The sequence below is a fragment of the Coregonus clupeaformis genome, unplaced genomic scaffold, assembly GCF_020615455.1.
Source record: "Coregonus clupeaformis isolate EN_2021a unplaced genomic scaffold, ASM2061545v1 scaf0534, whole genome shotgun sequence".
In the NCBI taxonomy this organism is placed as follows: domain Eukaryota; kingdom Metazoa; phylum Chordata; class Actinopteri; order Salmoniformes; family Salmonidae; genus Coregonus; species Coregonus clupeaformis.
The window spans coordinates 139,667-153,928 of NW_025533989.1; the positions used below are offsets into that span (position 1 = coordinate 139,667).

General features: G+C 41.2%; 1 pseudogene; it reads right to left on the reverse strand.

Annotated features, from left to right (window-relative positions):
- LOC121559003 overlaps positions 1-13,634 on the reverse strand; it is a 36,077-nt pseudogene extending 22,443 nt beyond the window's left edge.
- Positions 13,635-14,262: the final 628 nt, after the last annotated feature.

Genomic DNA, 14,262 nt, shown 5'->3' on the forward strand with positions numbered 1-14,262 from the left:
AACATCTCAAGGATGATCAATGGAAACAGGATGCACCTGAGCTCAATTTCTAGTCTCAGAGCAAAGGGTCTGAATACTTGTGTAAATAAGGTTCTTTTTTCTTTTTTTTTCTTCCCCCCCCAAAAAAATATTCTAACAACCTATTTTTGCTTTGTCATTATGGGGTATTGTGTATAGATTGATGAGGAAAAACATTTATTTAATCCATTTTAGAATAAGGCTGTAATGTAACAAAATGTGGAAAAAGTCATGTGATCTGAATACTTTCAGAATGTGCTGTACACTGAGTACACCCAACATTAGGAACACCTTCCTAATACTGAGTTGCACCCACCACTTTTGCCCTCAGAACAGCCTCAAGTCGTCGGGGCATGGAATCTACAAGGTGACGAAAGCGTTCCACAGGGATGCTGGACCTTTCTTGATACAAACGGAAAACTGTTGAACATGAAAAACCCAGCAGCGCTGCAGTTCTTGACACAAACCGGTGCATCTGGCACCTACTACCATACCCCGTTCAAAGGCACTTAAAGCTTTTGTCTTAACCATTCACCCTCTGAATGGCACACATACACAATCCACGTCTCAATTGTCTCAAGGCTTAAAAATCCTTCTTTAACCTGTCTCCTCCCCTTCATCTACACTGATTGAAGTGGATTTAACAAGTGACATCAATAATAATAATAATAATAATATGCCATTTAGCAGACGCTTTTATCCAAAGCGACTTACAGTCATGCATACATTCTTTTTTATTTATTTTTTTTATATTTTTTTTTATTTTTTTTTTTTTTTTTTTTTTTTTTTTTTTGTGTATGGGTGGTCTCGGGGTTCGAACCCACTACCTTGGCGTTACAAGCGCCGTGCTCTACCAGCTGAGCTACAGATAAGGAATAATAGCTTTCACCTGGATTCACCTGGTCAGTCTATCTCATGGAAAGAGCAGGTGTTCTTAATGTTCTATATACTCATTTACTTTTGATACTTAAGTACATTTAAAACCAAATACTTTTAGACTTTTACTCAAGAAGTATTTTACTGGGTGACTTTTACTTGAGTCATTTTCTATTAATGTATCTTTACTTTTACTGAAGTATGAAAATTGGGTACTTTTTCCACCACTGAGACACCACAGGTTCACATCAAACACAGGCAGACAGAGTGAAAACCACAGGTTCACACCAAACACAGGCAGACAAGTGAAAACCACAGGTTCATACCAAACACAGGCAGACAAGTGAAAACCACAGGTTCACACCAAACACAGGCAGACAGAGTTAACACCACAGGTTCATGCCAAACACAGGCAGACAAGTGAAAACCACAGGTTCACACCAAACACAGGCAGACAAGTGAAAACCACAGGTTCACACCAAACACAGGCAGACAAGTGAAAACCACAGGTTCACACCAAACACAGGCAGACAGAGTTAACACCACAGGTTCATACCAAACACAGGCAGACAGAGTTAACACCACAGGTTCATACCAAACACAGGCAGACAAGTGAAAACCACAGGTTCACACCAAACACAGGCAGACCGAGTTAAAACCACAGGTTCATACCAAACACAGGCAGACACGAGTGAAAACCACAGGTTCATACCAAACACAGGCAGACAGAGTTAACACCACAGGTTCATACCAAACACAGGCAGACACGAGTGAAAACCACAAGTTCATACCAAACACAGGCAGACAGAGTTAACACCACAGGTTCACACCAAACACAGGCAGACAGAGTGAAAACCCGCAGTAGCAGATTCAACATACAGAGAGGGAAAAAAGTATTTGATCCCCTGCTGATTTTGTATGTTTGCCCACTGATAAAGAAATGATCAGTCTATAATTTTAATGGTAGGTTTATTTGAACAGTGAGAGACAGAATAACAACTAAAAAATCAAGAAAAACGCATGTAAAAAATGTTATAAATTGATTTGCATTTGAATGAGGGAAATAAGAATTTGACCCCCTCTCAATCAGAAAGATTTCTGGCTCCCAGGTGTCTTTTATACAGGTAACGAGCTGAGATTAGGAGCACACTCTTAAAGGGAGTGCTCCTAATCTCCGTTTGTTACCTGAATAATAGACACCTGTCCACAGAAGCAATCAATCAATCAATCAGATTCCAAACTCTCCACCATGGCCAAGACCAAAGAGCTCTCCAAGGATGTCAGGGACAAGATTGTAGACCTACACAAGGCTGGAATGGGCTACAAGACCATCGCCAAGCAGCTTGGTGAGAAGGTGACAACAGTTGGTGCGATTATTCGCAAATGGAAGAAACACAAAATAACTGTCAATCTCCCTAGGCCTGGGGCTCCATGCAAGATCTCACCTCGTGGAGTTGCAATGATCATGAGAACAGTGAGTAATTAGCCCAGAACTACACAGGAGGATATTGTCAATGATCTCAAGGCAGCTGGGACCATAGTCACCAAGAAAACAATTGGTAACACACTACGCCGTGAAGGACTGAAATCCTGCAGCGCCCGCAAGGTCCCCCTGCTCAAGAAAGCACATATACAGGCCCGTCTGAAGTTTGCCAATGAACATCTGAATGATTCAGAGGAGAACTGGGTGAAAGTGTTGTGGTCAGTTGAGACCAAAATCGAGCTCTTTGGCATCAACTCAACTCGCCGTGTTTGGAGGAGGAGGAATGCTGCCTATGACCCCAAGAACACCATCCCCACCGTCAAACATGGAGGTGGAAACATTATGCTTTGGGGGTGTTTTTCTGCAAAGGGGACAGGACAACTTCACCCCATCAAAGGGACGATGGACGGCGCCATGTACCGTCAAATCTTGAGTGAGAACCTCCTTCCCTCAGCCAGGGCATTGAAAATGGGTCATGGATGGGTATTCCAGCATGACAATCACCCAAAACACACGGCCAAGGCAACAAAGGAGTGGCTCAAGAAGAAGCACATTAAGGTCCTGGAGTGGCCTAGCCAGTCTCCAGACCTTAATCCCATAGAAAATCTGTGGAGGGAGCTGAAGGTTTGAGTTGCCAAACGTCAGCCTCAAAACCTTAATAACTTGGAGAAGATCTGCAAAGAGGAGTGGAACAAAATCCCTCCTGAGATGTGTGCAAACCTGGTGGCCAACTACAAGAAAGGTCTGACCTCTGTGATTGCCAACAAGGGTTTTGCCACCAAGCACTAAGTCATGTTTTGCAGAGGGGTCAAATACTTATTTCCCTCATTAAAATGCAAATCAATTTATAACATTTTTGACATGCGTTTTTCTGGATTTTGTTGTTGTTATTCTCTCTCTCACTGTTCAAATAAACGTACCATTAAAATTATAGACTGATCATGTCTTTGTCAGTGGGCAAACGTACAAAATCAGCAGAGGATCAAATACTTTTTTCCCTCACTGTAATTGTCTTTAACATTGACATAATGATACGTTAAACTAGGGTGTTTGTGTTTGTGTTTGTGTGTGTTACCTCACGCTCATTAGTAGAGTTGAAGATGTAAGTCCAGAGGTCAGCTCGTAGGTCAGCGGGACGCCCCTGTCTTCTGTACTGCTGGGCTGCTCCACAATGCCAAGGCACACCTGTTCACTGAAATACATTCCAGGTGACTACCTCATGAAGCTGGTTGAGAGAATGCCAAGAGTGTGCAAAGCTGTCATCAAGGCAAAGGGTGGCTATTTGAAGAACCTCAAATATAAAAAATTTTTTGTTTGTTTAACACTTTTTTGGTTACTACATGATTCCATATGTGTTTTTTAATAGTTCTGATGTCTTCACTATTATTCTACAAGTCCACCATAATTTGCAAATAAATTCATTAAAAATCCTACAATGTGATTTTCTGGATTTTTTTCTCTCAATTTGTCTGTCATAGTTGACGTGTACCTATGATGAAAATTACAGGCCTCTCTCATCTTTTTAAGTGGGAGAACTTGCACAATTGGTGGCTGACTCAATACTTTTTCCCCACTGTACATCAATACAACACACACAGAGTAGGATATACATCAATACAACACACACAGAGTAGGATATACATCAATACAACACAGAGAGTAGGACATATATCAATACAACACAGAGAGTAGGACATACATCAATACAACACAGAGAGTAGGACATACATCAATACAACACAGAGAGTAGGACATACATCAATACAACACAGAGAGAGTAGGACATACATCAATACAACACAGAGAGTAGGACATACATCAATACAACACAGAGAGTAGGACATACATCAATACAACACAGAGAGTAGGACATACATCAATAGAACACACTAACACACAACATTTGGAGGGGATAATACATTTTTTGAGTATGTCTAGAATACCACTCACCCCTTTCATATTCAAGTGTAATAACCAAATGACTCACTATGTAATAACCTCACTTACAATGTGTCAGTATAACAACACTCCACAAGTCCCTTTCACATTCCATTGACCACACAACTACAACTCAACGCATGTGATCAGACCACATCAGAACCATCCCTCTTCCTGAGACAGATCCCAAACACACATGACCCTTGACTTTACTCAGTCCAGGTGTTGGAGAGCCAATAACACACTCCAACATAAACATTCTGCCCTCCTCTACCCTCACTTGGCCAATGGGATGTTAAAAAACATTCCTACCCATGTAGAACAGACAGCGAGGGCACTAGGGGTTGTATACAATATGGGTGCCTGTGTTACTATGTGTTCCCAGGCCAGGTACAGTGTACATGGGCAGGGTAGAGTGCAAAAGTGCGGCCCTCGCCTATTTGGAGAAGTGTATGCGAGACTAAGCCACTTGAGAGGGTGAAGGAGAGGATTAGTTATGGCAAGAGCTAACTTTAGGGGTTTCCCAAGGGAGGTGTGTGTGTGTGTGTGTGTGTGTGCGCGTGTGTGTGTGCGTGCGTGGTCTCCAAATGTGCCACTTTCATGTCAGGAAGACATGTTCCAGAGAGGACCAACTGGCTATGTTACAACACCAAAAGACAGATACACACTATTAAATCCCCAAAATGAATCTTCAATCTATATATCTTACCTTTCTTTCCAATGCGAACATGCTCGCTTTCAAACAAATCTGCCCGGTGATAGGAAAGAGAGAGAAAACAAAAATATATAATTTTGTCAGCCTGAAGTGGATCCGTTTCCAGAACCGACTACTGCATCAGTAGGATTTGCAAACAGAAGGCAATGAATACAATGCCATTTAAACCTTTCTTAGACACACAGATATTGTTTGAGAGATGAGGAACGGCCGAAATGCAAGAGAAACAGTGACACAAACTGATAAGATATCAACTGAGCTGTTCTTTCTCAATCCAGCTTTATTTCTGTATTTGCTAGGTTTAAAAAAATCTCTCTGATGATTTTGACTGATTTACTATACAACTAGAAGTTCTTCCAACTAAATATGGAACATGAATTGCCGGTAAATGATCCATCATTCTCAATTTCAAGCTGTATTTTCATCATGACACAGAGAGCTAGCTCAAAACATGTTGGTCAGGTTTTACCTGGAGGTACACTACCAGTCAAACGTTTGGACACACCTACTCATTCAAGGGTTTTTCTTAATTTTTTACTATTTTCTACATTGTAAAATAATAGTGAAGACATTAAAACTAGATTATTCAAATATGCCTACATGACAGCTTTGCACATTCTTGGCATTCTCTCAACCAGCTTCATGAGGTAGTCACCTGGAATGCATTTCAATTAACAGGTGTGCCTTCTTAAAAGTTAATTTGTGGAATTTCTTTCCTTCTTAATGTGTTTGAGCCAATCAGTTGTGTTGTGACAAGGTAGGGGGGGTATACAGAAGATAGCCCTATTTGGTAAAAGACCAAGTACATATTATGGCAAGAACAGCTCAAATAAGCAAAGAGAAATGACAGTCCATCATTACTTTAAGACATGAAGGTCAGTCAATACGGCACATTTCAAGAACTTTGAAAGTTTCTTCAAGTGCAGTTGCAAAAACCATAAAGTTCTATGATGAAACTGGCTCTCATGAGGACCGCCACAGGAATGGAAGACCCAGAGTTAACTCTGCTGCAGAGGATAAGTTAATTAGAGTTACCAGGCTCAGAAATTGCAGCCCAAATAAATGCTTCACAGAGTTCAAGTAACAGACACATCTCCACATCAACTGTTCAGAGGGGACTGTGTGAATCAGGCCTTCATGGTCGAATTGCTGCAAAGAAACCACTACTAAAGGACACCAATAAGAAGAAGAGACCTGCTTGGGCCAAGAAACACAAGCAATGGACATTAGACCGGTGGAAATGTGTCCTTTGGTCTGATGAGTCCAAATTGGAGATTGTTGGTTCCAACCGCCGTGTCTTTGTGAGATGCGGTGTGGGTGAACGTATGATCTCCGCATATGTATTTCCCACCGTAAAGCATGGAGGAGGAGGTGTTATGGTGTGGGGGTGCTTTGCTGGTGACACTGTCTGTGATTTATTTAGAATTCAAGGCACACTTAACCAGCATGACTACCACAGCATTCTGCAGCGAAATACGCCATCCCATCTGGTTTGGGCTTAGTGGGACTATCATTTGTTTTTCAACAGGACAATGACCCAACACACCTCCAGGCTGTGTAAGGGCTATTTTACCAAGAAGGAGAGTGATGGAGTGCTGCATCAGATGACCTGGCCTCCACAATCCCCTGACCTCAACCCAATTGAGATGGTTTGGGATGAGTCGGACCGCAGAGTGAAGTAAAAGCAGCCAAGTGCTCAGCATATGTGGGAACTCCTTCAAGACTGTTGGAAAAGCATTCCAGGTGAAGCTGGTTGAGAGAATGCCAAGAATGTGCAAAGCTGACATCAAGGCTAAGGGTGGCTATTTGAATAATCTCAAGTATAAAATATATTTTGATTTGTTTAACACGTTTTTGGTTACTACATGATTCCATATGTGTTATTTCATAGTTTTGATGTCTTCACTAATATTCTACAATGTAGAAAACAGTAAAAATAAAGAAAAACCCTTGAATGAGTAGGTGTGTCCAAACTTTTGACTGGTACTGCATGTGTGTATGCTCGTCAATTCCCAGCTGCCCCGTGGTCAGGCTCAGCTCTGACTAGGACTTTCTGGGACAAAACATAAAAATTGAGTAAACATCATTGAAACATACTAAACACCATCTGGGACCATGAGTAGGTCATAAATGATATTGCGCCATACATTACGTGCACGGTATGAAGGTAAACATGCAGACAAATAGTTCCTGTTCCCCTAAAGGATATAGGTTGTCTCATTAATGATGCTTCTACAGAGGCAGTAGAAATGCATAAACACACACGCACATATTATGTTTCGACACATACGGATGGTACAGGTCAAGTGTTTTTTTGTTTTTTTTTGTTTTTTTGAGTGAACTAATTAAATGTATTTTCCTTCTTTATTATTTTCCGCTAACCCTACCGCCTCTCCCCTAATTGGAGTAAACTAATGGACAACAATACTTCCACTTCCAGCTTATACATACTACATACATTTCACAGACAGTATATTTTACATTAGTTATCTTTTGTTTGTTTTTAGTCCCAGCGTTCAGCTACCCTCAACCCCTCCCATCTATCGCTGAAGGATTTCTAGCTGCCATATATTTTTCCACTGTGCTGTGATGCTTCACAAAAGTTCTGAACCTTTCGATTCTCATATAGTCAGGTCAAGTGTTTCTCTTTCTCCTACCACCTGTGGAATAACACACACACACGGCACACAACACAGACACACAGACCCAAAAGAGTCCAAAACATTGTCAGACCTTAACTGCATTAACAGTTACAACAGAGACATAGACACTCAGACACACACAGACACACACAGACACACACAGACACACACAGACACACACACACACACAGACACTTCCATCTGAGGTATGTCTCTGACGTGGAGGGGAGCCTGGGTGAGGCCCCAGTGACTCTTAGCGCTGGCCCCCTCACTGCTGCCATGGTTAGGGTTCCGTAAGCTGATCAGCACCTGTGAATCATGGGAAATTGAGTCTTGTAAGAACTGCAGTCTTACCGCATTTAAGGTTGCCAGTCTGAATGATGAATGAAACCCACTTACCTCCAGAAAGTATTTTGGGGGAATAGGCAGGCCTGAAACTGCTGAGATCTGTAGAGAACCCAAGACAGAAGAACATATGTCATAGTTGCTTTTGATAAAAACATAATAATAATAATAATAACAATAATAATTGTAATTAAATAGACATCATGTAATTGCAACTTGGCAGAGATGCTCGGGTGGATGGTTGCAACAGGTTTGCAGCTCACTAGCTTTTCTCAAGAGTTGGTGGCCATTGAATAGAATATGTGTTGGTAATTGGACATTCATTTTGATCTCCAATGGAAAACCTGGCATAACATCTTCACTGAAAGGAAGATTCCCAACCTTCAGTCCAAGTCAAGTGCATGGTCCATCCAGAAAGAGGGCATGTTAAGGTTGAGAGAGGAGTTCCACTCGTTATCGGAGCGAGGCCCAGGAGTCTGGTTATCCTCTGGATTCACAAGGCTCACTGTTTATACCAATGCCCGGCACACACTGGTAAATGTTATCATACCCCCTTCTCTCAGATAGCATTGTTAGGAAACTGTCATGTTACAGAGAGTACTATGCACAAGCAGAGGAAACGTAGTGTAATTCACCTACGCAAGAGGTATATACAGTAAGTATGCATGGCACACACAAACAGGCACGAGCGCGCGCACACACACACACACACACACACAGTCTTGATTAAAATCACAAGAGTTACATCCTACGATACATCCAGAAATAACTCCAGTTAATCTTATAAACATTGTCATCAACATAGAGTTTGTATGTAGATGTAGGTCAAGACCTGGTTCGTCTGTCCCCATTTCACTCCACTTGTTGGTCAACTCCCTCTGTTCTTCTGATGGCCTCTAGAAAACAAACAATGAAGAATGTGCCATTTCAGTAAAGCAACTTGTCTAAAAGACTAAACATTTTTACAAGTTTTACAGACATTCTGGATGGCCTCATCTTAGGTTGAGTACCCTTTTACATGTTGCCATGTACTGCTATTCACTGTTTACCTTACCAGCCAAGGGCACACCCAGCTCTGTGCACATGCTGTTCAGGCTTATGAGGATATGCTTCACCCAGCTTGCCTGTAGGGAAGACACACACACAGACACACACACACACACACACACACAGTTAACTTAAAGACATTACAAAGACAATGCTTAAAAGGTCCAATGCAGCTGTTTTTGTCTCTCAATATCAAATCATTTCTGGGTAACAATTAAGTATATTACTGTGATTGTTTTCAATTAAATAATAATACATTTAAAAAAAAAGCTTCTTAGCAAAGAGCAATTTAGCTAAGACCGTCTGGGAGTGGTCTGAGTGGGGAGGGGAAAACTGAAAACTAGCTGTTATTGGCAGAGAGGTTTGGAACTCTCTTTCTTATTGGTCTATTAACTAATTTACCGCCTGGTAAATTAACTCCATCCCACCAAAACAGGCTGACATTTCAAGAGGTCTTTTCAAACAGCTCTTACACTTCTAAAAGGGCATTATCATAATTTTCACAATTTTACAGTATTATTCCAACCTCATAGTGTGGAAATATATATAAAACACAGGAAAATCGCTTTTTCGACTGCACTGGGCCTTTAAAGATGCGGCCCGGGATCTTAAGCACAACGAATTTGTAACATATCATACGAATTGCACAAAAAATTCATAATCATAATTTTGCAAGACATAACATATCATATGAAATGGATGAAGTGGTTCACAATTGGATGATTTAGTACACAAACAACGGGTACCCGTTTTTGGCTCATAAGCACCACTTTAAAAACTACTGGCTGAAATCATACAAAGGTTCGGGAGCATCAATTTAACTAAAAAGTAGGGCACATCTGCTAGGGTAAGTCCCCAGACAAATCTGAGAGACAGAACCACAGTGAATATTATGACATGAGGAGTGATGGAGAGAGGAAGAGGAGAGAGTGATGGATAGAGGAAGAGGAGGAGAGGGTGATGGATAGAGGAAGAGACAGACCCACCTGGGTCTTGCACATGTACGCCAGTGGCTCCTTTGGTGTGCTCTGGGGGAGCTGCAGGGTGGCTGGGGGAGGGGGGGCTGAATAGAGAGAGAGAGAGAGAAACTGTAAAAAGAACAGAGAGATAGTGGAAGAGAGAGAGAGAGAGAGAGAGAGAGAGAGACAGAGAGAGACAGAGACAGAGACAGAGACAGAGACAGAGACAGAGACAGAGACAGAGACAGAGAGAAATGGGGGGGGGGGGGAGGGGGAGGGAATAACAAATGGATTTATGCAATTAAATGACTGTGGAAAAAGAAAAAGAACATTCAACCAAGACCATCTGTAGGCTTTCTCTCTTCAGTTGGGTTCATACACGGAATCCTGTCTCCTGTCTGGAGTCCTCTGGACCAAAACAGGATAATTTCAGACGGCCCTAGCACTTGTGTTATAAAACATTCATCTTTATCTAAACATGTCACCTAAACGAGGACATACACGGATGACTCATGTTCAAGAGAGGAAGGCATAAGTCAACTTTTTATGTCGCGGTGAAACTGGACGTCCTCAAGTTCAGTCAGATGGTACAGACAAGGCAGAGACTGCAGGTTTAACACTGTAAAATTGCACTTAGGAACGATTACTCAACAGCCAGCTGAGTTTGTTTTCATCTCACGACAGAAAGACACCATGGTACTCTTGACTGACATAAGGTAACTTGGACTAGATTCTGTCAAATGGAATAACAACTCATGATTTGCTCCAACAGATAAGGCCTATTATGAAAAGCAGAGACTCTGAAAGGGTTATCCGTTTTGAAAATAAACTGTAGCAATGCACTGAACAACAACAGTCTTACTGTCCATATCTGATACAGACAGGTCTAGACAGACAGACAGACAGACATAAAAGAAGGATAAATGCATAAGACCTCATGGCATAAGGTTAGGCTATGGTTGGAGTGTTGGTGCCAGTTTTGGGGTCTGGTCTGGGGTGTGGCTCTTGGAGTCTGTTTTAAACTATCGTTGGCTGAACATTTCAGGTGATTCCCTCATAAATGTTATATAAACAGCCTCTCCCTGCCTGCTCTCGCTCAATCTCACTCTCTCTCTGTCCCAGTGGCGATTTTAGCATGTAAATCTTGGTGGGGCAAAAAAAAAAAAAGCTAAGACACCACACAACACAACACTAACCAATACATGAATTGCACTATAACGGTGACAAACGGTGCCCACAAACTGTTAGGGCCTACATAAAGCTGTCCCAACAGCAGAATCCCAACAGCAGTCCCACTCCCAACACCTTACTACTACTACACCTGGCTATCAGCTGAGCCTTGTCTGGCAGCGAAACAGTTCATTCAGCCTCATGTACTACCTTTAAAAAAATCATATGGCTGACTTGCTTAAACAAATGTGCTTTCTACTGACAATTGAGATGTACAAACTATGGCATAAGGGGATGACGAGCAGATAAGAGGCAATCAGTAATTTCGATTAAGACATTAATGAGCGAGCTAGGACGGACGTAGTCAATATAACTATTTGTTCAGCACTTTTGAAATGTACAGCGACAGAATTCAGAACATGGGCCGTTCTTACAGTGTTCTCCCTGTACACCAAGTCAGAACCGTAGGATAAATAAAGGGGGCATATAAGCAGACAATGAAAGCTCTTACAATATTCGATGATTACATTTCTCTAAAACAGGTTATAGGCTACATGTGCACCACCAAGTCAGAACAGTAGGCGAAATTAAGAGGGGAAAATAGACCAAATTATAAGGGTGAGGCACATGGGCTACTAACAGCTTACTACACAACATACACTTAGTATTACTTTCTTAGCTGCAGTATACATATCTCCCTGGCATATTACATAATTTATGCAGCAGCATAAAATACGTTTTTGGACTCCCCTTGTTGTGCTGTGCTCACTTGAACAGGAAGGTGGCGCGGCGGTCATTTGTGGGCAAATTTTGACATCAAACAAGCAATGTTGAATCATGATGACGTCAGTGATCTTCAGGTCGTAGCTCTAGAAAGAGGCCCGGGTTCCGGATTTACAATTCCGTGTTGGATGACCGTTCAAAACTTATTTTCCCAGTCGGAGCTCATTTTTCCCGAGATCCCAGTTGTCTTGAACTCACTGAAATCCGATTTTGCAGTTCCGGGTTAACAGTTGTTTTGAGCATGGCACAAATCATGCTTCATTGACAGCATGGCCAATGTTGAATGTTTATCATTTTAAACTTGGAAAAGAGACCCTTAAATCCCAGACTTGGGACCACACAGCCACTCCACTGAATATTTAGGCTAGTGATTGTTTTGCAATGCTTTCAGTTAGCCACTGATTCCTTCCAAACCACTCATTGTTGAATTTGCGATTTCCAACTTGTTGTGTAATGTTCATGTCCAATGGCCAATGAGCACCGATACGTTTGATCTATAATTTCTCTTCGTTATTGATCTTCATATGACAAGGATTAAAAAGGATTTGCCAGTAGATTGTCGACTTGATTCATGATGATGACTGCTAGCTAAGATTTTGAAAGTATGATGTTGACATGATCAGTCCAATCAAAGCTACAGTAGATATAACATGATTTGACGTGATTTTATCTGGGGCCAATGACCTTGAGCCTTCTCGGTGGGCACTTCTAATGTAACTCTATGTCGGCACCCAAGGGGCTTTTTTTGCTCTACCCTTAGACTTGGCGGTGATGTAGTGTCCCCATGTGTGACAGAACACTGAGCCAATCACGGCACAACTAGAGAACATTACCAAACCCTACGCTCCGTATTTTCCGCTGGGTGCCCCACCACCACCACAGAAAGCACCGAGCTAGTCTGAAACACCTGCATTTTGGAGCTGCCTTACTCAAGAAAGCAAAAAAATAGACCATGTTTGTATGCGGCTTTATTAACTCAATGATCTTTATTTATTTTCACATTGTTTGCAACTCCCAAACTGCAACACAAAATAAAGGTACTGCAACATGACATGCATGATATTCAATGCATGTCCAGTCCATGACAACTGAAGTACCCAAAAAACATTTTGTTTTGCATTCACGCGCTTACCTGATGCTTTGAGAAAATTACGAACGTCCTCTTTTAGAGATTCTAATTTTATCTCAGGTCTATGCAAACACTCCTAAATAGAATAAGAAAACAGTTCAGCAAATTCGCTATGTAGATATTTTGACATGTCAACCGGTTACTGATTGTAAAAGCAATATTATAGCTAGATAAGGCAAAATATTGGTATGGCTTTGGTAGCTGTCAAATATATAATAATATAATATGCCATTTAGCAGACGCTTTTATCCAAAGCTACTTACAGTCATGTGTGCATACATTTTTACGTATGGGTGGTCCCGGGGATCGAACCCACTACGCTGGCGTTACAAGCGCCAGTCTCTACCAATTGAGGTACAGAGGACCACAGCGGACAAGAAGGAAAACATTCGGTGGTGCACACTCCTTTCGGTTCTGGAGAGCAGCTACTCACTTTTGCCTGTCTCTCTATTTGAGAGTGTAAATGAGTTCCTTTAAATCGCTGGATAATGTGCGCAATTGTCAGTGATAATTCCTATCCCCCATCCATTATTTTCAAAGCTCGTTTTGGTGTAACTATGAGAGGGCAGTTTGATTTTCAGAATCCATTGGGTATCCAGTCATTGGACTGTACGGTGACGCTGCCTGGTTACTTAACAATTACAGACTATACATATAGAGGAAAGCGAGATTAGGTCCTAGCCCAGAGATTAGGTCCTAGTCCATTATAAATGTCAAGATTATGTTTATTTTGTTGCCTGGTAATTAGTTATTGCAGTACCAGTGTGTTAATAGCCTGCAAGCTCTACCTCTCTTTTTATTTTCTATTTTTAACCAAGTCATTACTAGTAAAAATCCCTGAATGAAAAACATGTCCTTCCTTCTTTGCATAATCAAAAGATAAGACCATATATATATATATATATATATATATATATATATATATATATATATATATATATATATATATATATAACATGGTACATCTCTATGGATAAGACATTGTTTGGACTCACATTTTCTAGATTATTTATGTTTTTGTGGTGCTGTATCCAACAACATCTCATTATCATAGCATTACTTAGCCTATAAAAAGGTAGAATCATTTGAGTAAGCCAAGCTTAAAATAACAATGACCTGCTACATGTAGCCTATATCTCTGCTATGACTATGTCACC